The sequence below is a fragment of the Eleutherodactylus coqui genome, chromosome 4 (assembly GCF_035609145.1).
Source record: "Eleutherodactylus coqui strain aEleCoq1 chromosome 4, aEleCoq1.hap1, whole genome shotgun sequence".
In the NCBI taxonomy this organism is placed as follows: Eukaryota; Metazoa; Chordata; class Amphibia; order Anura; family Eleutherodactylidae; genus Eleutherodactylus; species Eleutherodactylus coqui.
In genome coordinates this window covers 282153136-282176712 of record NC_089840.1, presented here as the reverse complement: position 1 = coordinate 282176712, position 23577 = coordinate 282153136, and the positions used below count along the sequence as shown (strand labels likewise).

The 23577-nt window shown below is 44.2% G+C and overlaps 1 pseudogene; it reads left to right on the top strand.

The window, feature by feature from the left end:
* The window catches only part of LOC136624340 (oocyte zinc finger protein XlCOF7.1-like), a 323662-nt pseudogene extending 307711 nt beyond the window's left edge, over positions 1–15951 (top strand).
* Positions 15952–23577: the final 7626 nt, after the last annotated feature.

The window sequence follows — 23577 nt, the reverse complement described above, 5'->3', positions numbered from 1 at the left end:
GAGAATCTAGCTCACCTCTGGGTGTATATACTGAGGAGAATCTAGCTCACCTCTGGGTGTATATACTGAGGAGAATCTAGCTCACCTCTGGGTGTATATACTGAGGAGAATCTAGCTCACCTCTGGGTGTATATACTGAGGAGAATCTAGCTCACCTCTGGGTGTATATACTGAGGAGAATCTAGCTCACCTCTGGGTGTATATACTGAGGAGAATCTAGCTCACCTCTGGGTGTATATACTGAGGAGAATCTACCTCACCTCTGGCTGTATATACTGAGGGGAATCTACCTCACCTCTGTGTGTATATAATGAGGGAAATCTACCTAGAGAACAGGGTGCCAATGGTGGACTTGCCAATTCCGGTGTCTCTGGCAAATGCTATTCAAGCTACATGGTGCTGGGATGTGAGCTCAGCTTCCACTACAGGATGTTGGGCCCTCATGGTTCCCGCGGAGTCTGTTTCCAACAATTTGGTCAGTAGTGACCTGATGACAGCGAAGTCGAGAGGCGACTATTCCCTGCTAATCCTCCTTGACCTGTTGCAGCATTTGACACTGTTGACTACAAAGTCCTCCTCAACATGCTTCGCTCTATCAGCCCTCCTTACTGGCCCTATTTCCTTTCCACCTCCTCTCACTGTTGGGGTGCCCCAGGGCTCAGACCTTGGTCCCCTACTCTTCTCTAAAGTCCCAATTGGACAAACCATCCGCAAACTCGGCCTCTAATTCCAGATCTACGCTGAGGACACCCAGCTATATGCCTCTTCCTGTGACATCTCAACACCATTTCTCCAAAATCCCACAGACTGTCTGTCTGCTGTCTCTAACACCATGTCCTTCCTCTTTCTCAAACAAAGCCTTTCCAATACTGACCACCTCGTGTTTCCACCCTCTGCTTACCGATCTCCCTCCAATATCTCCATATCGGTATCTGGCACCTCTCCCAGACAGCATGCCCACTTCTTGGGTGTCATACCAGACTCTGACCTCTTCTTCAACCCCCACATCCAATGTTTGTCCCAAAAATGCCACCTGCGCCTCAGAAATATTGCTTAAATCTGGCTATTCCTCACCATGGACATGCTAAAGACACTTGTTGCCGCCCTCATCCATTCCCAACTTGACTACTGCTACTTGCTGCTCAACGGCCTTTCCGCACCAGACTCTCCTTCTTCAATCTATATTAGACACACCAGCTAGGCTCATTTTTCTATCCAGCCATTTCTCCGATGCCTCTGAACTATGCCAGTCATTGCATTGGCTGCCCATCCACTGCAGAACTAAATTTAAACTCCTCAGCCTCACCCATGGCACATCGCTTCCCTTCTGTCCATTTATCACCCAGCCCACATACTCCGATCCGCTAACACATGCAGACTAAACTCCCCACTAATACAAACCTTACATGCTCGCCTCCAGGACTTCACCAGAGCAGCACCCAACCCCTTGGAAAGCTCTACCCCAAGGCATCTGGACAATCCACAATGCACAAAATTTCAGACTTGCCTTAAAAACGCACCTCTTCAGGGAGGCATACTAAATCTCCTGACTTAGTCCCCCTGCCCCTCCCTACAGCTCCCCACACCTTCCACCCTGCATATGACCTCTACCCCGGCACCTCCCTGCCGATCCACCCGTTTTCTTCCTAATAACTGATTTACTCATGTAATTCCTGTACTGCCTATATCGCCTCCACCTCGTTTGTTTCAAATTGATTGTAGAAAAACATGTAATTTGTTGTATTGTCTGTTTTCTCCTGTGCTTGAAAGCGCTGCAGAACAAGTTGGCGCTATACAAATAAAGATTATTATTTTATAGTCTGCTGGGGGTCATTCTGTAGGGTTCTGGCACTACTTCTCCTGTTCCTCCTTGCACAAAGGAGCAGATCCCTGTCCTGATACTGTGGATAGTGAGTTCAGGACGGTCCTTCGCCGTGTGCCTGCAGGCTGCAACGAGCACAAATCAGTCAGGAGTTCTGTAATAATCGGGGAATATACAGCAATAAGCTATACAAGCAGTTATGTTATTTCCCCTTAATGTTTTGGTAGAGCCACAGGCGCCGTGTAAGGAGAAGCCATCCTCATTCTGCATTCAGCTGCTCCTTCCATCTGCCCCCAGCTGATACCCCATGCACTATGTCAGGGTCTCTGCAACATCCAATCAGTCTATCAGACCTGGACCCCCGTCCCCAGTGCTGCCTCCGCACATGTGCAAGTACTATTATCATGTCCCTCTCCTCTGCTGCTGGAACCAGAAGGACTGGGCATGCTCAGTAGGAACTTCCCACATCTTGGTACAAGTAACAGTCAGCTGGGTTAGTGAATGGCTACAAACATATGTGTGCCCACTGATAATGGCGGTGCCGGGCTTGTAAAGGCGTCTTTATTCCCCAGTCAGCAGCACATGATCAGCAGACTGTAGTTGCAGCGCAGTACAGGGCAGTTTACAGCAGGGGGCGTCAGCAGCTCTTATCCACGGCTCGTTTGGCTCCTGCACTCTGTAATCTTATAAGCTGTATGAGCGCCCCCTGGAGGTAGGAAATTACCATCACAGCATGGGAGGAAATCAGCGCAGAACACGTCCTACAATGTGGAAGATAAAAAGTAAGTTTATTGGGTAAAGTAATTGTCCCATTAGGATGTTATCAGTAGACTAGGCGCTCCACAAATTATTGTACCTGCAGTTAATGGGAAAACCCCTTTAACTATTTAATATTTTTACATATCTGAGCTTGAATAACTGCGACAAAAAATATCTCCCGTTTTGGTGGAATAAATGTGCTAAGGATGGACGTCGCCCCTCGCTTGTTGTACTTATTCCAGACTCGGCCTATTCAGCCCCCCGTGAATTTTTTTAAATGCCTACAATCTGCTTTTACACATCAGCTACCGAACCCTCTCAAAACCTAAACCCACAGGAGGGGCGGGGCCTTCTGGCCTTGAGCCTCTATCCTTCTTAGATCGTTCAACTGGCACTTCCACGGGAAGTCTAAACAATGGATTAAGCTAGAAACGGATATTGTTGGAACTTCTCTAAAAACGCTGCCTTGGATTTTTTCCTCAGCCAGACCCCATCCATAGTTTAAAAGATATTGTAGAATATAACTTTTATTCACATCTTGTATAAATATCTCCTTCCTGCTGTGGCAAATATTCTGGCAGCATTTACAATTTTCTATGCCACATCCCAAAGCATCGTATATGCCCCTCACTCCCCCCCTCCACACACACATGGATGAACCCGGAATATGAGTTAGGATCTTCCATTTGGGTTGGTGAGAGGGTGCCAGTATATTTTTCAGTTTTATTTCTTCGAGTACCACTTGAGGTCGACTGGGGATATTGTCAGATAGAAAGGGGTCACCTTGTAGGATCCCCCAATGTTTCGATAGGATGTTCCTCAGGTGGGAAGGTTGAGTATTAATGTGGATTCTGAACAATGTTTTGGAGTTCTGCTCCTCAGTTTTCTCAGGTTTCTGTTGTGGATTCTCTAACTGGTCTTGTTGTTGCACTCTTAGCATCGCTGAACTCACCAGTACCCCTGGGTGCCCCTTCTCTTTAAAACACTTCTTTTATACATTAGATTGTTCATTAACCCCTTAGTGACGAAGCCTGTTTGCGCCTTAGTGACGGAGCCAGATTTTGGAAATCTGACATGTCGTTCAACATAGCATAACTCCGTGAAGGTTTTGCGTATCCAAGTGATTCTGACATTGTTTTTTCGCCACATGTTGTACTTAATTTACGTTCCAAAAATAGACCGATATAATTCGTGTATGTTTATTTAAAGTACCAATACTGGAAAAAAAATGGAAAAAAATGATCATTTTTTTCACATTTTCAACTGTAATATGGGTCATTCCATGTCATTTCAACCAATGCTCCCGGTCGACCATCTCAGATTTCAATGAAACTTTGCACAAAGATAGACCCTGACCCTAAACTAAGATAGCCAGAATATTAGGCTTCAAAGTGCTTTGGTTCACGAGCTACAGGTCTTAATCTAGGGGGTTGTCATGTGATTACAGCGCGTAACCTGAAAAAAGTGGCGATTTCCATCCATTGCCAAGCCAGTTCCAATGACTCTACAGCAATGAAACTTCACACACTAGGAGAACTTTTGGTGCTGAATCCAGCTAAGCTACTCAGACTGCCACTCTTATCATCATTCTGCCACCATTGCATGTCAAAGTAGCTGAAAAATTCTATCGCGCAAAATAAAACTCATATTTTAAGCAGTAATAACTCCTAATCAATGCAATCCAACTCAGCTATGAATTTATCAATGTGTACTCCATAGAAATGTTTCTCATTATTCACATTATGGACCCAAAAGGATGCAGAGCTCTTAAGATACAATGAGTCAAAAATGGCAAAAAACTGTTTTTTGCTAATTTTTCCCTTTTTCAAAGGCGAAAATCGGAATGTACTCCATTTTTATTTTTTTTTTCATTTTTGTTCTATTTGGAAGAGAATTTTTTGCTCTACAAGATTTGATGTTTTTCATTTTGTTCCCAGACCTTCTAGATGGGAAAATATCGATGCCTGTGAAGGTCCTATGCACTCGCGGAGGTCAAATAATAAAATAAGTGTAAGTTTTGCATGGATGTATAATTAGTTTAGAAATCATGAGAAGGTAAATTATTTTTGGAATGAGACAACTTTTTGTGCTCAAGAAACTTATGTGATCAAAAATTGCATGGCGAGTTCAGGTGAGCCCCAAGCTTTGGCCTAAGATGGTCAGAATATCATTGAGTGTTGCATAATGATTGCGGTATATTACAGTGATCACTGGGCTTATTTAGCACTCTATCCATATTGGATACTAAGATTATCTATGGCTAGCATGAATAACTAGTTATTTATTACACAAATGCTAGCCTTAGATAATCTTAGTATCCAATATGGATAGAGTGCTAAATAAGCCCAGTGATCACTGTAATATACCACAATCATTATGCAACACTCAATGATATTCTGACTATCTTAGGCCAAAGCTTGTGGCTCACCTAAACTCGCCATGCAATTTTTGATCACATAAGTATCTTGAGCACAAAAAGTTGTCTCATTCCAAAAATAATTTACCTTCTCATGATTTCTAAACTAATTATACATCCATGCAAATCTTACACCTATTTTATTATTTGACCTCCGCGAGTGCATAGGACCTTCACAGGCATTGATATTTTCCCATCTAGAAGGTCTGGGAACAAAATGAAAAACATCGAATCTTGTAGAGCAAAAAATTCTCTTCCAAATAGAACAAAAATGAAAAAAAATAAAAATGGAGTACATTCCGATTTTCGCCTTTGAAAAAGGGAAAAATTAGCAAAAAAGTGTTTTTTGCCATTTTTGACTCATTGTATCTTAAGAGCTATGCATCCTTTTGGGTCCATAATGGGAATAATGAGAAACATTTCTATGGAGTACACATTGATAAATTCATAGCTGAGTTGGATTGCATTGATTAGGAGTTATTACTGCTTAAAATATGAGTTTTATTTTGCGCGATAGAATTTTTCAGCTACTTTGACATGCAATGGTGGCAGAATGATGATAAGAGTGGCAGTCTGAGTAGCTTAACTGGATTCAGCACCAAAAGTTCTTCTAGTGTGTGAAGTTTCATTGCTCTAGAGTCATTGGAACTGGCTTGGCAATGGATTGAAATCGCCACTTTTTTCAGGTTGCGCGCTGTAATCACATGACAACCCCCTAGATTAAGACCTGTAGCTCGTGAACCTAAGCACTTTGAAGCCTAATATTCTGGCTATCTTCGTTTAGGGTCAGGGTCTATCTTTGTGCAAAGTTTCATTGAAATCTGAGATGGTCGACCGGGAGCATTGGTTGAACTGACACGGAATGACCCATATGTGCAAACATACTGTACAAATTTTTGATAGGAAATATATTTCCATCTGTTTACTTTATTCTGAATGCACATTTGAAAAACTTTTGTGTTTTGTTTTTTTTTTATTTTTTTTAACCATTTAGATGACGTACAAATTTAACATTAATTTTCAACATTTTGAGGAACACTGTTTTCTTACAGCAAGCCAAGTTTGCAAAGGCTCATAGGTGTCACAATGATAGATACCCTCCTAAATGACCCCATTTTAAAAACGACACCCCTTAATGTATCCACTTAGGGGGGGGGGGTCATGTGTATTTTGACCCCACAGTTTTTTTTCAGAAATTAATTAAATTTAGAGAAGAAGAAAATAAAATTTCATATTTTTGCAAATATGTCATTTTAAAGAAATTTTTTTCCTATAGTGCACATGAAAATGAGGATTGATACCCCAAAATGGATCCCCCTGTTTCTCCCGTCTTCAGAAATATACTCATTGTGGCCCTAATCTTAAATCTGGATGCACAACGGGGCCCAAAACGAAAGGAGAAGTCGTTGTCTTTCAGAACATAAATTTCTCATCTGTATTATTGGGGGACCCAGACAGACCATGGGGATATAGCCACTGCCACTAGGAGGCGACACTAAGCACAAGTGTTAGCTCCTCCCACCAGGCTATACCCCCCCCCCCCCCCCCCCTGCAGGCACTCAGCTAATTAGTTTTCAGCTTAGTGTCTGCAAGGAGGCAAACGTGACTTAGTTAGGTCCAGAGGAGACCTCAAGTGCGGGAATCCAGGGAGTCGGGGCTTTTCCCTGGCTTACCTGTCCTCCCGGGGAAGACGCTGGCAGGTGGTGTACTCACCACACTGTGATGTCTTACCCAGAGAAGAAAAGGTGGCGCGACCCTGCCTCTGTGCATTGGCGTCGTGGCCCGCCAGCTATAGGGTTCCCCCCTCTGGAGTAGCACCCCTCTTGACGGCGAGCGCTGGGGGAGAACACTGCTGGAGTTCAGACGGGGAGGAAGGAGCGTACCCACGACGTGGAGGACCCCTCAAACATCTCCCCCTATGGTCTGCAGGTCAGCTGTCAGGTAACACCTTAAGGGGGCCGTACCAGGAGCATGGCATCAGGAGAGTCAAGATGGCCAAGCGGTGAATTGCCTTCTCTTACCCCCCCTCCCCCTCCCTTCTTTCAATCTAGGGAGCGGCGGTGCCCCGGCAGGTTGGCTGTAAGAGATCCCCCTAAGATGGCCCCTTCTGGAGCACATCAGGGGGGAATGTCGGGAGACGGCAGCGGGGCTTACCAAGGGTGTTGGCAACGGCTGGAGGCCATGCGCAGACCAGGACACGGCAGAAGAGGGCTACTGGCTGCAGCAGCACATGCGGCGCGGCTGGAAGCACCGCCCTCAGGGACACTTTTTAAAGGTTGCGCAGGCACTTATGGTGACGCGGCCGGGTTTCCGGGGCAGGCCATGCCCACCCCGGCCACGTGGGACATTGAAGGAGGCGGCCAGCTGGGAAGATGGCCGCTCATAGTGCCTGTGCAGCAGTACCCTCTCTGAGGAACTGCTGTGCCTGAGCTGCTTATCCCAGCGGTTTTTCCAGCGGAACCAGCGCTATTGACCAGCGAGCCTTCAGCTTTCCCAGCTTCAGGCTTTCGGCAGCATTTTCAGCATCAGTCAGCCCCAATCCTCAGTGACAGAGAGCGGCGCCAACCCTCAGCGCCAACCTTCATCAGTGCCAGCTCCAGCAGCGTCAGTTTCCAGCATCAATATCCGCAGAGAAACTTGTGGTGTGCTGCCAGGACCTAGAAGCTCCAGCTGGGACAGGACAGCCGCGGGACAGGGTAAGCCCTGCTGAGGCAGCACTCTCCTGTCTGTGTCTCCCCCCTTGTAGCAGTACAAGGTTACCCCACCCCTTTGCGGTTACCCATTGGGTGTGCGGATTGCGCCATGTCTGACCCCAGACCAGAGGGTTCCAGTCAAGCTGTGGGGAGGGCCAAAGTTTATGCATGCGCAACACAAAGTTCCCATGCGGCCAGGTGGAATCCCGCTAGGCGAATTTTATTTTGGCACGGTCAGCTCCAGGGACCCCGGTCCCCCCCCCCCCCCCGCCACCCCTGGAGCAGGTAACCGAGGCTAACTGGACTAGGCCCCTTGCCGGCCGTTTCAGGACTAGCCAGCTCGTCAGCGGTGATACTGCGCCGTTTAGAGTCGCAGTTTGAAGCATCCTCCCCGGAGCATTCACGGGGAAGGTCACATAAAAGACAGAGATCCTGCAGCCCTGAGGAAATTTCCCAGAGGTCTCGTCGCCTTAGGAAGTCGTCCAAGTCCGCTAGGTCTCAACGCTCTAAGGAGTCGTTTCACGCCCCTCATGGTTCCAGGGGATCCTCCTGGACGTATCATAGGTCCAGGGAATTCTCCCGGCAGTCTCGGTATACAGCGAGGTCGGTTTGGTCTCATCTGGACCCCTCACGGGCCTTATGCTCCTCAGCATCCCAGGCTGCATCCCAAACGCAGCCCCCGTATGTTCTCTCGGGGGGAAGTAGCGGACCAGAGGAGGTGGAAAGGTCAGCTGCGTTCTCTCTATCAGACCTAGATGGGGAACAGATGTCCAGGCTGCCACTTTAATGGACAGCCTGGTGGTAGCAGTTAAGGACCGACTACAGGTAGCCGAGACTCCGGTAAAAGTGCCACCAGCTACCGTATTATTTGAACGGCAGAAACGCTTTTGCCAAGTGTTTCCTTCCCATCAAGATTTTTGAGGCGTATCCATTCCCAGATGGCCTCGACAAAGGGTGGTCAGTACCCCGATGGTGGACCCACCAGTGTCACGTTTACCAAAAAGCACGGCATTGCCCTCCGCCGATGTTGCGGTCCTAACCGACTCGCAGGACAGGAAACTAGATGCCATGGCAAAAACAACTTTGCAGGCACTGCCTTGCGGCCCACCTTCGCTTCTGCCTGGGTGAGCAAGGCATCTGTGGCATGGGCAAAGCAACTGCGCAAAGATATTTGACGTGACGGAAAATATCAGTCAAGCGAAAATTTGCCTGCGCAGCAAAATTTGGACGCAGCGAATTTGTAGCCCGCGCATCGGCAGCTTCTGTGGCTAAGCGGAGGACACTATGGCTGAACGGATCGTCAGCGGATGCATCCTCCAAAGGGGTTCCAACGAAACTGCCCTTCGAAGGCAATAGACTGTTTGGCCCCCAAACTAGACGACCTGATTAAGGAGAAGCTTTCTCTTTTTTCGGCGATTTTCGTCCCGACCCTCAACAGGGCAGTGGACTCAGTCAAGAAGGGCGCCAGCTGAGCAGAGGAAGGCTACTTCCGTTAAAGCCAGGCTAGCCTGGCGATCTCGCTTAAAGACACCCAAGTGGACAGACTTTCCGGTTTTAGGATGTGTGGTTGACCCACATAGCCGACGCCTGGGTACAGGAGGGCGGCTTGCGAGGGCATGCTATGGAGTTCGCAACCTTGCCAGGATCAACTCCTCAGATCCAGAGTACCAAAGGATCCAGGGAAAGCAGCACAGCTGCACCCAACAATAGAACCGCTACTGGCACAAGGGGTAGTGGTGCCCGTGCCATCTGGTCAGCACGGAAGGGGTTTTTATTCAAATCCCATCGTAGTCCCCAAGAAAGATGGCAGGGTCAGGCCGGTCCTCGACCTACGACTGCTAAACCATTACGTCAGAGCAAAACATTTCAGGAGGGAATCCCTCGGGCCAGTGATAACTTCTACGGAACCAGGGGAGTTTTCCTGTCAGTGGTGGATATCAGGGATGCATACCTGCATATTCCAATTCGCGAATCTTGCCAGCAATTCCTACGTTTCGAGGTCCAGGGGAGCCATTACCAATTTATAGCGCTACCATTCGGACTCTCGACATCCCCAAGGATCTTCACAGAGGTTCTGGCAGCGGTAATGGCACTACTCCATTCAAGAAGGGTGATGGCCACCCCTTGCCAGAGGAAGGCAATTTGGAAAGTCTGCGCATCACGCTTCAGACACTAGAAGAATTTGGTTGGATCATCAACCACGAGAAATCTTGCCTAGTACCGACTCAGCAGTTGGAGTTTCTGGGGATGGTGTTCGACACCAAGAAACACCAGATTCGCCTACCGTAAGCGAAGGCGGTAACACTGGTCAGCAAGGGGCATCTCCTGCTCCGGGGTAGACAGATAGCCATCAGGCATTTCATGAGGGTATTGGGCCTGATGGTGGCCTCCTTCGAGGCTATACTATTCGCGCAGTTTTATTCCAGGGAGTTTCAACGTTTTCATCCTGTCACGTTGGAACAAGTCACAGTGGACGCTGGATCAACAGGTTGCCATAACACCACGCATCCAAGTTACTCTGAGATGGTGGATGAATTACAGGAGAATCCAGAGGGGTCAGTCACTACGTCCAGGGCAGTGAGGATACTGACCACGGACGCCAGTCGTTACGGCTGGGGTGGGACTCTGGAGGGACACTCCACCAAGGGGGTGTGGTCACAAGACGAGGCAAGACTCTCAATAAACATTCGGGAGCTGCTGGCCATCTGACGAGCATTACAGCATTTTCATTACTTCTCAACAAGGATGTAAAAATCCAGACAGACAATGCCACAGAAGTAGCATACATCAACCGTCAGGGGAGCACAAGAAGTGCAAGAGCAATAACAAAAGTATCCGGCATACTTAGGCAGGGAAACATCTGCGGTCCATCTCGACAGTTTACATCCCAGGGGTAGAAAACTGGGTGGCGGATTTTCTCAGTCGAAAGACTGTGGATCCCGGCGAATGGCAACTACATCCGGAGGTCTTTCAGGCGATCTGTCATCGCTGGGGCACCCCGGATGTAGAAATGTTGGAAGTATCCTGTAATTCTGCCTGGATGCCCTTTGTGGCACGTTCGCGAGATCCTCAGGCAATAGCGGTAGACGCTTTGGTGAGTTCGTAGGCAGGGTTCAGACTGCCGTACGTATTTCCTCCTCTTCCACTCATTCTGAGGATACTAAAGAAAATCAAGAAGGAGGGAGGGCCAGTGATCTTGGTCGCACTGGATTGGCCGAGGCGAGCGGGGTATCCAGACATAGTAGAGCTTTTGACTACCGCCCTATGGCCACTCCCAGAACGGGAGGAGCTACTGTCACAAGGACCGCTCTTCCACCGAATTCGATGTCTCTTCGCTTGACGGCCTGGCTATTGAGACCGCTATACTAAGGAAACAAGGTTTCGCTGAGGCAGTCATCCGAACGATGATCCAAGCCAGGAAGCCGGAGCCATCAAGAATTTATTATCATATATGAAAACGCTTAAGGGGCCAGGTATTGGCTCTTTCGGTTTCTTTTCAGAGACCAATCACTAATAAATTAGCGGTGCAAACTTTTTTTCAAGGGGTCATGCATGTGTCACCCCCGTTCAGGCCACCTACTCTGGCATGGGATCTTAATTGGGTGCTGAATGCGTTACTATCACACCCGTTTGAGCCACTCAGAGAGGTACCTCTGAGGCTTCTATGCTGGAAAGTGCTTTTTCTGGTGACGATCACATCGATACGGTAGGTGTCCGAATTAGCCGCTCTGTAGGACGAACCCCTCCCTTCAGGACATTCCAACAGGACAAGGTGGTATTGAGACCAGCTCCGGGCTTTTTTGCCAAAGGTAGTAGCAGCATTTCATCTTAACGAAGATATCGTACTTCTGTCTGTTTCTCCAGCAGCGGTACAGGCGAGAGAGAGAGAGCACTGCACCGACTGGATCTGATAAGGGCCTTGTGAATTTATGTTACAAGAACCAAAGACTTCCGGAAGACAGAGACACTGTTCGTAATACCAGAGGGACAGCGTAAGGGATCGGCGGCCTCTAAGGTGACCATCTAAAGGTGGATTCAAACGCTAGTGGCGGAGGCTTACCGAGCCAAGGTGCAGTCGCCTCTATTTCGGATAACGGCCCACTCCACAAGGCCGGTGGGGGCTTCCTGGGCGGTTTGTCACTGAGCCTCGGCATTACAGGTATTCAAGGCGGTTACTTGGACATCCTTGCATACGTTTGCAAAATTTTATAGAGTCCATACATATGCATCAGCGGACGCCGCCATGGGTAGAAAGGTTCTACAAGCGGCTGTCCCTGACTGTGACCATTTGGAGAATAACGCACCCTATTTTGTTTTCGGGACTGCTTTTGAACGTCATATGGTCTGGCTGGGTCCCCCAATGATACGGACGAGAAACGGATATTTTTGGTATAACTTACCGTAAAATCTCTTTCTCGTCACGTTCATTGGGGGGGACAGCACCCTCCCAAAGATTTATTTTCATTATAGATAGCATGGCCGGAGCCCGTTGTTCTCGGGTCACAGATGACAATATAATTATCCAGAAGTACTGGTATGTGTTGGTTTACGTAAAAATGTAAATATTTTCTTGTGTACTCCCACTGGCTACTCCTACTGCTTGCATACAAACTAATTAGCTGAGTGCCTGCAGGGGGGATATAGCCTGGTGGGAGGAGCTAACACTTGTGCTTATTGTCGCCTCCTAGTGGCAGTGGCTATATCCCCATGGTCTGGCTGTGTCCCCCAATGAACGTGACGAGAAAGAGATTTTACGGTAAGTTATACCAAAAGTATCCGTTTTGCTTGAAGGCGTTTTAGGCCCCATACCACTCTTGTAGAGCTCTTGAGTGGCCAAAACCATATAGAACCCCTGCAAATGACCCCATTTTAAAAACTAGACCCCTTAACAAATTTATCTAGGGATGTACTGCCCATTTTTACGCCACCGTTTTTGAATGAATTCAAGCAAAGCAAAAGGAAAAAATTGTGATTTTCATTTTTTTGGCAATTCTGTCAGTTTAAAATCAACTTTTTTGTACAGCACACACATGAATGACTACTTGCACCCCAAAATAGATACCCCTGTTTCTCCCGTGTTCAGAAATATACCCATTGTGGCCCTAATCTACTTAAAGGAAACATTTCTAGGCCTATAATGGAAGGAGCACTCATTGGATTTCAGGGTACAACGGAATAAATTCCAGGCCCCATTGCCCACTTGTAGAGACATTGAGTGGCCAAAACTATAGAGAACCCGCACAAATGACCTCATTTTGAAAACTAGACCCCTTAACGAATTCATCTAGGGGTGTACTGTGTATTTTGACCCCACAGTATTTGAATGAATCTAAGCAAAGCAGAAGGAAAAAAATACAATTTTCATTTTTTGGCAATGTTGTCAATTTAAAAACTGGGTTTTTTTTGTACAGTGTACATAGGAATGAAGACGTTCACCCCAAAATGGATCCCCCTGTTTGTCCCGTGTTCAGAAACGTACCCAGGCCCCACTGCTCACTTGTATGGAATAAAAATTGACACGTTAAAAAATTCCCCCCCGTCCGCACCCTTTTTGGCGTTCCCCCAAATCTTAGATAAAAGTAATAATGTGAACTGTGTGGTATTTCCGAAGACAGGGGTAATTACGGGGGCTGGTTGGGATGGGTATCCATTGGATAGCGCCGATTGCATTGCCGGGGGGGACTGCCCACAGCCCAAGATGACAGCTCCATGCTGTCGGCTACCTGCGGGCACCGACAACATGAAGCTGACACGTCCTCAGCTAAGAGGGTATTAATCCTAAGACGATGCATGTTTCTACGTCCTCTAGGATTAAAGCCCACTTAGTGAGGACGTAGAATCCTGATGGGGCCGTCACTAAGGGGTTAAAATTTTGCATATTTGTGTGTAAAAAATAAAAGTATGGGGGTTCTGGAGAAATAATATAAAATGTGGCACTCGTTTGTTATTAAGTATACTTAATCCGTATAATGAGCATGTGCAAGACGAGCATGCGCACAAAATTGCGTCTAGAAATTTACCTCTGCTTCCGGTTAAGCGTGTATCGGGATATAGCTCAGCAGCTACTTTCTTCTGGATGCACGCATGTACACGCTTCCGGTCGCCCCAGTTCTAAGAAGTACCTGATACTTTTATCATGTCTCTGTGTCATATGCTCATGAAAGGTGGCAGATTAGTCAGTAAGCCCTCCGACTCGCGTTGCATCTCCTGTATTGTATATATTGTCCTACGCTAATGGAATAAACACCAGAAGGTACCGACTCTCCAAAAGAAACCTGGAGGAACGGGTGATAATTTAGAGGCTAACCTGGATTCTTGAGGAGGTTCGCTACTCTCTGCAAACCCCTTATTCAAGTAAGTAAAACCTCATACATAAAAGAGCACAGGGTTTTTGTAACTTGTCTTTTTCACAATTTGTATGAATATTTTATATAGAAATTTTTATAAAATATTGATATAATTGTAATGTTAAAATCTGTTTTATTCTTGGCAGATGACGACATCAGGAGCTCAGAGGAACATTTGATATCTTCAGGTTTTACAGTGGAAGATGATGGTAACATACAAGATACACACGAAGAGCCTGCCATTATCCCAGATGTACCCTCAGCCCTTCCCAGCAAACATCTGTCATCTGATTCTTTTATAGAGGTTCCATCTTCTGATTCATCACAGACTAGCAAGCAACATAACATTTACAGAAGAGATGTTAAAGAAGAAACAGTTGTCACAGGGAAGAAATCATATTCATGTTCAGAATGTAGCAAATGCTATACCCAAAAATCATATCTTGTTAGACATCAGAGAATTCACACAGGAGAGAAGTCATTTTCCTGTTCAGAATGTGGGAAGTCTTTTAGATTTAAGGCAGATTTTGTTAAACATCGCAGAATTCACACAGGAGAGAAGCCATTTTCATGTTCAGAATGTGGGAAATGTTTTACCCAAAAATCAAATCTTGCTAATCATCAGAGAATTCACACAGGAGAGAAGCCATTTTCATGTTCAGAATGTGGGAAATGTTTTACCCAAAAATCAAGTCTTGTTGATCATCAGAGAATTCACACAGGAGAGAAGCTATTTTCATGTTCAGAATGTGGGAAATGTTTTACCATGAAATCAAGTCTTGTTGATCATCAGAGAATTCACACAGGAGAGAAGTCATTTTCATGTTCAGAATGTGGGAAATGTTTTACCCACAAATCAAGTCTTGTTGATCATCAGAGAATTCACACAGGAGAGAAGTCATTTTCATGTTCAGAATGTGGGAAATGTTTTACCCACAAATCAAGTCTTGTTGACCATCAGAGAATTCACACAGGAGAGAAGTCATTTTCATGTTCAGAATGTGGGAAATGTTTTACCCACAAATCAAGTCTTGTTTATCATCAGAGAATTCACACAGGAGAGAAGTCATTTTCATGTTCAGAATGTGGGAAATGTTTTACAACAAAATCAAGTCTTGTTATTCATCAGAGAATTCACACAGGAGAGAAGTCATTTTCATGTTCAGAATGTGGGAAATGTTTTACAACAAAATCAAACCTTGTGGACCATCTGAAAATTCACACTGGTGAGAGGCGATTTTCGTGTTCAGAATGTGGGAAATGTTTTACGAAGAAATCAAATCTTGCTGATCATCAGAGAATTCACACAGGAGAGAAGCTATTTTCATGTTTAGAATGTGGGAAATGATTACCAGGAAAAAGGGTCTTGTTGATCATCAGAGAATTCACACAGGAGAGAAGTCATTTTCATGTTCAGAATGTGGGAAATGTTTTACCCAGAAATTAGGTCTTGTTAGACATCAGAGAATTCACACAGGAGAGAAGTCATTTTCATGTTCAGAATGTGGGAAATGTTTTGCTCAGAAATCATCGCTTGGTGAACATCTGAAAATTCACACTGGTGAGAGGCGATTTTCATGTTCTGTCTGTGGGAAATGTTTTATCCAGAAATCAAGTCTTGTTTATCATCAGAGAACTCACACAGGGGTGAAGTCATTTTCATGTTCAGAATGTGAGAAATGTTTTACCAAGAAATCTTGTTAAACATCAGAAAATTCACAATTCAAAATCTTCTTCTCTTCTTGAGTTTCTTCTTCGTGATTGAAAACCTCGACCGCCTCACGTGAACTTCTGTTACCGACTATCAAGATGATCTCAGTTGTAAACTAGATTTATTAATATCATGACAATTGAAAAGCCGTACAATTAGTAGTTTCCATATTATATAATGTTAATAAAGGTTTATTGAAATCAGCATATCATCCCTAACTCAAAAGTGGTTGCAGGTATTGAAAAAAAATTACTGTGCCTATCAATTTCTGATGGAATTCTGCCCTTTAATCATCCATCCCATGATCCTCTTTCCATTGAAGTTTTTTGAACTTAATGTATAAGAACCCACTCACATATGTTTTATTTTGTCCTTATCCTGGCCGGCGCCTATTACTCCCTATCTACTGAGCCAAACATTTTAGTTTCTCTTTGTTTTTTCCTGGATTTTAGATTTGTAGCTGAATTTAGTTGAGATTTAAAGGGATCGTCCAGTTGTCAACTATTGATGGCTCATTCTCAAGATCAGTCATGAATAATAGATCTGTGGAGTCTATCACTGGGGCCCCTAGTGATCAGCTGTTCTCTGGGCCAGTGTGCTCAAGGACAGTCTCAATATTGGAATTGCAAAGCCTAAGAGTGAACCTGTAAACCCCCTCTTCCCGCCTGATTCAATATCTGCTTTTTTTTTTTTTTTATTGCCAGGGTTTTATCACCCAGGCTGTTTTAGAGGTATTCGCCCTTTTACTTAAAGCAATTTCCTCTATGGCTATAATTAAAGCACTGCTTACATTGCACAAAGTAGACTTTCTGACTGTAGGTGTTGCTTTTATAAGCTTTTTAAGAGGCCCCAATCTTGTGAGCACAATGTGCAGAGTTTACAATGGTTAGTAGGATGATTAACTCACTTCTTAGAGGCAGTTTTCTTTTGAATGTACACCACCGCTAAAGCTGGTGGAAACCACCCCGTGCTTAAGAGGAGTTCCTCTGTTGTGTCTTCTCTTAAATCTACTACCAAATTCCTGTGTGGCATACTCAAAAGCTTCTAGGAAGAACCATGTCTTCCTGGGTACGTCTGTCTTGTTAGTGTGACAATTTGCAGCTGATCGCCCGGATTATTAAAAAGGTTTTTAAATTTATCGGTCTACTTTTTTTTACCCTGATTAAATATGTTCTGTACCAGATAGAGAATGCTTAGATTTCTGCGATGCACATACTTGGTAAATGCCTTTCCTATTTCACAATTTTCACCAGCGCTCTGTCATATAAAGAGATTGAGAATGTGTCCCCCCAGCTGTCCAGTATCAATCAGTTGTCGTTCAGGACAATCGAAAAGTTGAGCTGACAACCTTTGCCCCTTGAATCTACTCAAATGATAGATAGATAGATAGATAGATAAAGATATGAGATGGGTAAATTATAATGTTCTAATCCCCCCTTCCTCTTGTATATCAAAGGCTTGCCAATTACACAAGAGGACAGGAAATCCTTTGTCCCAATGTCAATACAAGTGGCCTTTTGACAGGTAGATGCTGATTTCCTCTCCCCAGGCTGGTGGTTGTTGCTTTTAGAGAGATAATTTTATTACTTCCCCATACCTCACCCCAAGCTCAGGAATTCCCCTCAAACTACGTAAACCCATACCTGGTTTTGATTTCTGCCTCATGCTTGATATTCATGCATAGATAAAATCATGACAAGAAATATGGCAGCCTATCTTCATGATTAGAGACCCTCCCAACGAGATATGACTGAAACTAGGGAATTACGATTTTTGAGTTCCTCAAATCCGACCCTCCCTTCTCTGTATGACCTCAGAGGGGTGGGGAGAAGGTGTGTATTGGGGGACCCCACAGTTCTACCGGTCAATCCATGGAGCTATACTTCCGTATATAGGCGTCCCTCTGTTCTGGATCCCTTTGGGCCGTGTATCCCAAAATCTGGTAACTTTCTTTTATTTTATTCCTGTTTATTTTTAAAATACTGCTGAGTGTTTATTGCCTGTATGTCCTTATTCTCCCCATGCAACAAGCTTTTTGTATATCTTTATACATACTATATATTTTGGCACTACTAGATCTTTTCTAGAATAAATCTAGAATTTATCAGTTCAAGCCCTGTCAGTTTTAAAAGCGAAGATTGTATTAATAATTCATAAATCGAGTTCCAGTGTACCATTGACAAACTAGTAGTGGCAGTGTTTTATTTCTATGCGTATTGTAGAGCTCTGGAGTGCGTTATAATGGATCAGGTGTATTATTTGAGCCTTCACTTGGCATGCGTGCAGGAGCCCAGTAAAGCTGGGTACATATCAGCCTGTATTCTAACGACTTCAAGCTTGGATGTTTGAGGACAGAGGCGGGATCAATCGGCATCGTCGGAAAACTTGGTTTGCAGTGCAGGGCCAGGCAGATTGCTGTAGCATTGTGGTCGTAGGTGATGGTCGCTTGTCCGCTGTGTACAGCATTCACAGCTTCTACAAATGAATGTATGCAGTCTAAATTCACAAACCTAAAATGATCAACATAGTAATATAGTATGCTAAGCTAAAAAAGACAAATGTCCAGCCTATTAACCCCCTTCCCCCCTGTTGATCCAGAAGAAGACAAAGATAAACTCTTGGAACTGTATGATGTTTCACTAACCGTAATGCAATGGTCACATTTATGGAATACAATTGAACTGGATGAGGGTGACTTTTTCATCTCTAAACATGGCAATGTGAACTTCCGGTTCTGAAGCCATGCTTTATGGTATTTATTTTTGTTTCTATTTTTGTTGGTTAGTATTCTAAAGTCTTCCAAAACTTTCTGTTAAAAAGTAGTTATATTAGGGACCTTTGGTCTCCGTCGGATAGAATTTACTGGGTAATTTAAGGTTGGTGGTTAATGGTTTTTTAGTGGGAGTGGTGTCTTCAAGTATGGAGTCCTCTAAGGGCTCTCTGTTTTATAACTCTACAGTATGATCCTTCAGATGGGAGTTTGATCTCATTTAGTGAGTAGAATCTCTTTAGTGTCAATTTTCTTACAAAGTAATTAAAGTCTATAAAGAGTTCGAAAAGATCAGGCTTGCTTGATGGACTAAAGGACAAGCCCCTGGATAGTAATTCCACTTTTTTTTTTTCAACGTGTATCCAGAGATATTGAATATACCCAATTTTATCTCTTCATCGTTGGAGTTTGTATCTTCCGAATTGTTTTTAGATATTTTTGATTTCTGGCGTGTTTTTCTCCCTGCCCGTTCGCCACTTCTTCTCCTCCATTTTCTGATCTGTTGCGTGACTGATAAAAGTGAGTAATTTTTGAACATCCCATCGGGTTGTTCCCAATGGTTTTGAGTAGTGTTTTTCCTTTAGGGTTCAGGGACAGCACAGAACTCCGTGTGACCCGGTGTTGCTTATTAGACCCTTTGTTTCTGAAAGTCGAGGGGTTGTCTCCCCTAAAAAAGATGTTATCGGGATAGTAACATGATTTGTATTGTTGGTAATCTCAAATGATTAGCTAGTTGGAAGGATAGGATTAATATTGGTTCTAAGGGGGGTATTTTCCTTACTTTGTAGGAAATTGATCAAATCTGACGGACTTCCTGCGATATTCTCCAGAGCTGGTGGTTCTAAACGCATATCTGAATATATTGGGAATTGGGTGGGTTGGTTGAAGAGTTAGTTGGGGACGGTTTATCCAATGGAACTTGTGTTATGTTTTCTCCAGAGGAGTTCGAATTATTAGAAATAATGGAAGGGAATGTGGGTTTTGAAGGTAAATTATTATTTAATGGATTAGAATCATAAGTGTTTTTTTGGGGGGGGTAATTCTATCTTCTATTGGCTCTCAGTGCCCTTTCTTGGGTAGGGTTTCTAGGGTATCTGTGCTTCCAAGTAGATTCACTTGGGATGTGTCTGAATAATAGTTCAGAATGAAAAGGGTTGTAATAATATCCATCTAGTCTGTTTGGCCGTCTGGGGGGGGGGGGGGGGGGGCTGGGGCTGGACGTAAAACCCCGTTCATAGATCCCAAAAGAGGTAACTAGATGATCATTGTATTGGTACTCATAGGGGTCTGGATATTGGTTGGATCTAGAGTTAGAAAAGGAGGAATTTCTGTTACGGTGATGGGATCTTTCTGGATGATTATATAATTCAAAAGTATTTCTTCTGTTCTGGTAAATGTTGTATGTTTTTCTATTATCTGCAACTTTGACCTGTGGGGTAGCTTTATATACCCAAGGGAAATATCTTTTTTCAATTTTTTGGTTTAGATCCCTGTATAATTTTTTGATTTTGGATGGAAGACCCATCATAGAGGGTATTTGTTTCACTCACCAGCTACAATATGTCGACAGACAATTATAAAGATTTGTGACAAAACTCCCTGCATATTTGAAGGACACATCTCAATTATTATCCCTATTGCAACAGCTCCCTTGGAAAAAAACATACATAGGGGTAACTCTTGACGTTTGCTCCCCATACTCTAATATCCCCCATTTACAAGGAATTGATGCCATTGACCACTTTTTAGAAAAGGATACTTTAATTCCACCAAAACAAAAACAATTTCTGTTGGACAGTGTGGAATTTATTCTTTACAATAATTATTTTAAATTTAACAACCACTTCTACCTGCAAACAAGGGGGACCGCCATGGGGACCAAATGCGCACCCTGCTATGCGAACATGTACATGGGAGCATTTGAAGAAAACATCAAAGAACCCCACATCTATTTCTATAGACTATACAATGATGACATCATCTTTATTTGGGACGACACCATGGGAGAAGTAAAACAATTTATAAAAAATCTGAACCTAAACACATGGGGTTTAGAATTCACTGGCACTTGTAGCACTACACAAGTTACTTTCTTGGATTTGGACATCTATATTAAGGAAAATAACATTTGTACAAAAACACATTTTAAACAAGTGGATGCCAACAGTTTCCTGGACTTCAGAAGTGGCTATGCGAAAAAATGGAAATTAAACGTTCCTTTCGGACAATTCAAACGGATCCGAAGAAACTGTTCTACCCTTGAAACACTTGACGAGCAGGCAAAAATTCTATTTATTAGGTTGAAAGAAAAAAAGTATCCAGAAGCCCTATTAAAAACATCTTATATTCGAGCTAGGCAAGAGGGCGGGCCAATACGTACTAATATAATAACAAAACAAATGACATCTGAGAAGAATAAAGTTCGCTATGATCTCTGCTTCATCACGAGATATAACTCAAAACAAAGGGAACTGAGGAATATCCTAAATAAACGATGGAATATTCTAAAAGGAGATCCTTTTATCTCAGAAATACTTTCCACCAACCCTAACCTGATCTTTAGGAGGAGCAAGACATTGGGAAATATTCTAGCTCCATCATGCCCTCGCAAATTCCAAAAAAACACTCAAACAAAGGGTCTTTCAATTTTTTTCTTCTACTCCGAATACAGGAGCATATAGATGTGGAACTCCTGGCTGCGAATGTCGCGAGAATATATGCCACCGAAGGCAATCAGTCGATATGGGAACTGACAGTATACCTTTTCAGATCAAGCAATATTTGAACTGCGGTTCTGAACATCTGATTTACTTAATTGAATGTCCTTGCCAAAAACGATATGTTGGCCGTACAATAAACACCCAACGAAATCGTATTAACCAACATAGATACAATACTAAAAGAAATTACCTAAAACACACTGTCTTTAAGCACTTTCCAATGTATCACAACTCGGATCCCTCTTTAATGAAAATCACACCGATTTAAAAAAATTCCTAAAGGCGAATTCACTAAACTCAGAACTAAGGAGATGTTTTACATTTTTTGTTTTAATACGTTACATCCTCATGGTCTCAATGAGGTACTTGAAAAGATCTAGCTTTCCCTTAATTAAAGGGGTTGTCCCGCGGCAGCAAGTGGGTCTATACACTTCTGTATGGCCATATTAATGCACTTTGTAATGTACATTGTGCATTAATTATGAGCCATACAGAAGTTATAAGAAGTTTTTCACTTACCTGCTCCGTTGCTAGCGTCCTCGTTTCCATGGAGCCGACTAATTTTCGCCGTCTAATGGCCAAATTAGCCGCGCTTGCGCAGTCCGGGTCTTCTTCTTTTCTGAATGGGGCTCTGTGTAGCTCCGCCCCGTCACGTGCCGATTCCAGCCAATCAGGAGGCTGGAATCGGCAATGGGCCGCACAGAAGCCCTGCGGTCCACCGAGGGAGAGGATCCCGGTGGCCATCTTCAGCAGGTAAGTAAGAAGTCACCGGAGCGCGGGGATTCAGGTAAGCACTCTCCGGTGTTCTTTTTTAACCCCTGCATCGGGGTTGTCTCGCGCCGCACGGGGGGGGGTTTGAAAAAAAAAAAAACCCGCTTCGGCGCGGGACAACCCCTTTCATTTTATAGCAGCTATATTATCATTTTATATTTAATCTGATTATTACATTGAGACTACAAACATATCGATCTATTCTTTGATATTTCAGGTATTTATCAACCACTGTTGTTTATTTTTATGATAATGTTTTAAATGTTTCTTTATAAATTGATAATTTATCTTTTTATATACTGTGAGGGATTAGCGTCAGGATAAGGTAGCCACCTGGGCATCCACGGCCAGAGACAGTGACACAAGGAAATAAAGTTCTTTAGTCCAAGCTTCGCCTGGGTTTATTTCAGCAAAAATGGGGTTTGAGTGTGATGTCCACCAGTCTTTGAAGGGTTGCTGGAGCTCCATGCAAACCAAAAGGTAGGCAGACGTACTGAAACAGCCCATCTGGTGTGGCAAACGCAGTCTTTTCTTTCGCCCTCTCTGTAAGGGGAACCTGCCAGTAACCTTTGGTAAGGTCGAGAGTAGAAAAGTATCTGTCATGACCCAGTCTCTCAATTAACTGGTCTACTCTCGGCATTGGGTATGCGTCAAATTTTGACACGTCATTTAGCTTCCGGAAGTCATTACAGAAGCGTAAAGAACCATCAGGTTTTGGTATCAGCATGATAGGGCTGGACCATTCACTTTTCGATTCCTCAATCACCCCGAGGTCTAGCATATTCTTGACCTCCTCAGATATGGCTCGGCTGCGGGCTTCTGGAACCCTGTATGGTTTCAAATGCACCTTTACCCCTGGTTCAGTTACAATGTCGTGTTTTATGACACCAGTACGCCCTGGTATATCGGAGAACACATCCGAATTACAATGTATACATTCCCTAGACTCTTGCTTTTGGTACTTAGACAGGGACTCTGATACACACACCTCTGGGACCACACTATGGGGGGCACTCACCGCAGTCAGGATCTCTATGTCCTTCCATGGCTTAATTAGATTTACATGGTACAACTGTTCTGGTTTCTGCCTACCCGGCTGGTACACCTTATAGTTTACCTCTCCGACATTTCCAATTATTTCATAGGGCCCTTGCCACTTTGCCAGAAATTTACTTTCTAGGGTGGGCACCAACACTAGTATCCGATTCCCAGAGTTGAAGCTTCTCACCTTGGCGGACCTGTTATATACCCAGCTTTGGGCGTTTTAGGTTTGCTGTAAATGTTCCCTAACAATGGGCATGACTGCCGCAATTCGGTCTTGTATAAGGGAGATGTGTTCAATAACACTCCTGTAGGGGGTGGACTCGTGCTCCCAGGTCTCCTTGACTATATCAAGGAGCCCCCGTGGATGTCTACCATAAACTAACTCAAATGGGGAGAACCCAGTGGAGGATTGTGGGACTTCACGGATTGAAAACATTAAATATGGCAGCAGACAGTCCCAGTCCTTCCCATCCTTATTGACTACCTTTTTTAGCATACTTTTTAGGGTCTTGTTGAATCTTTCA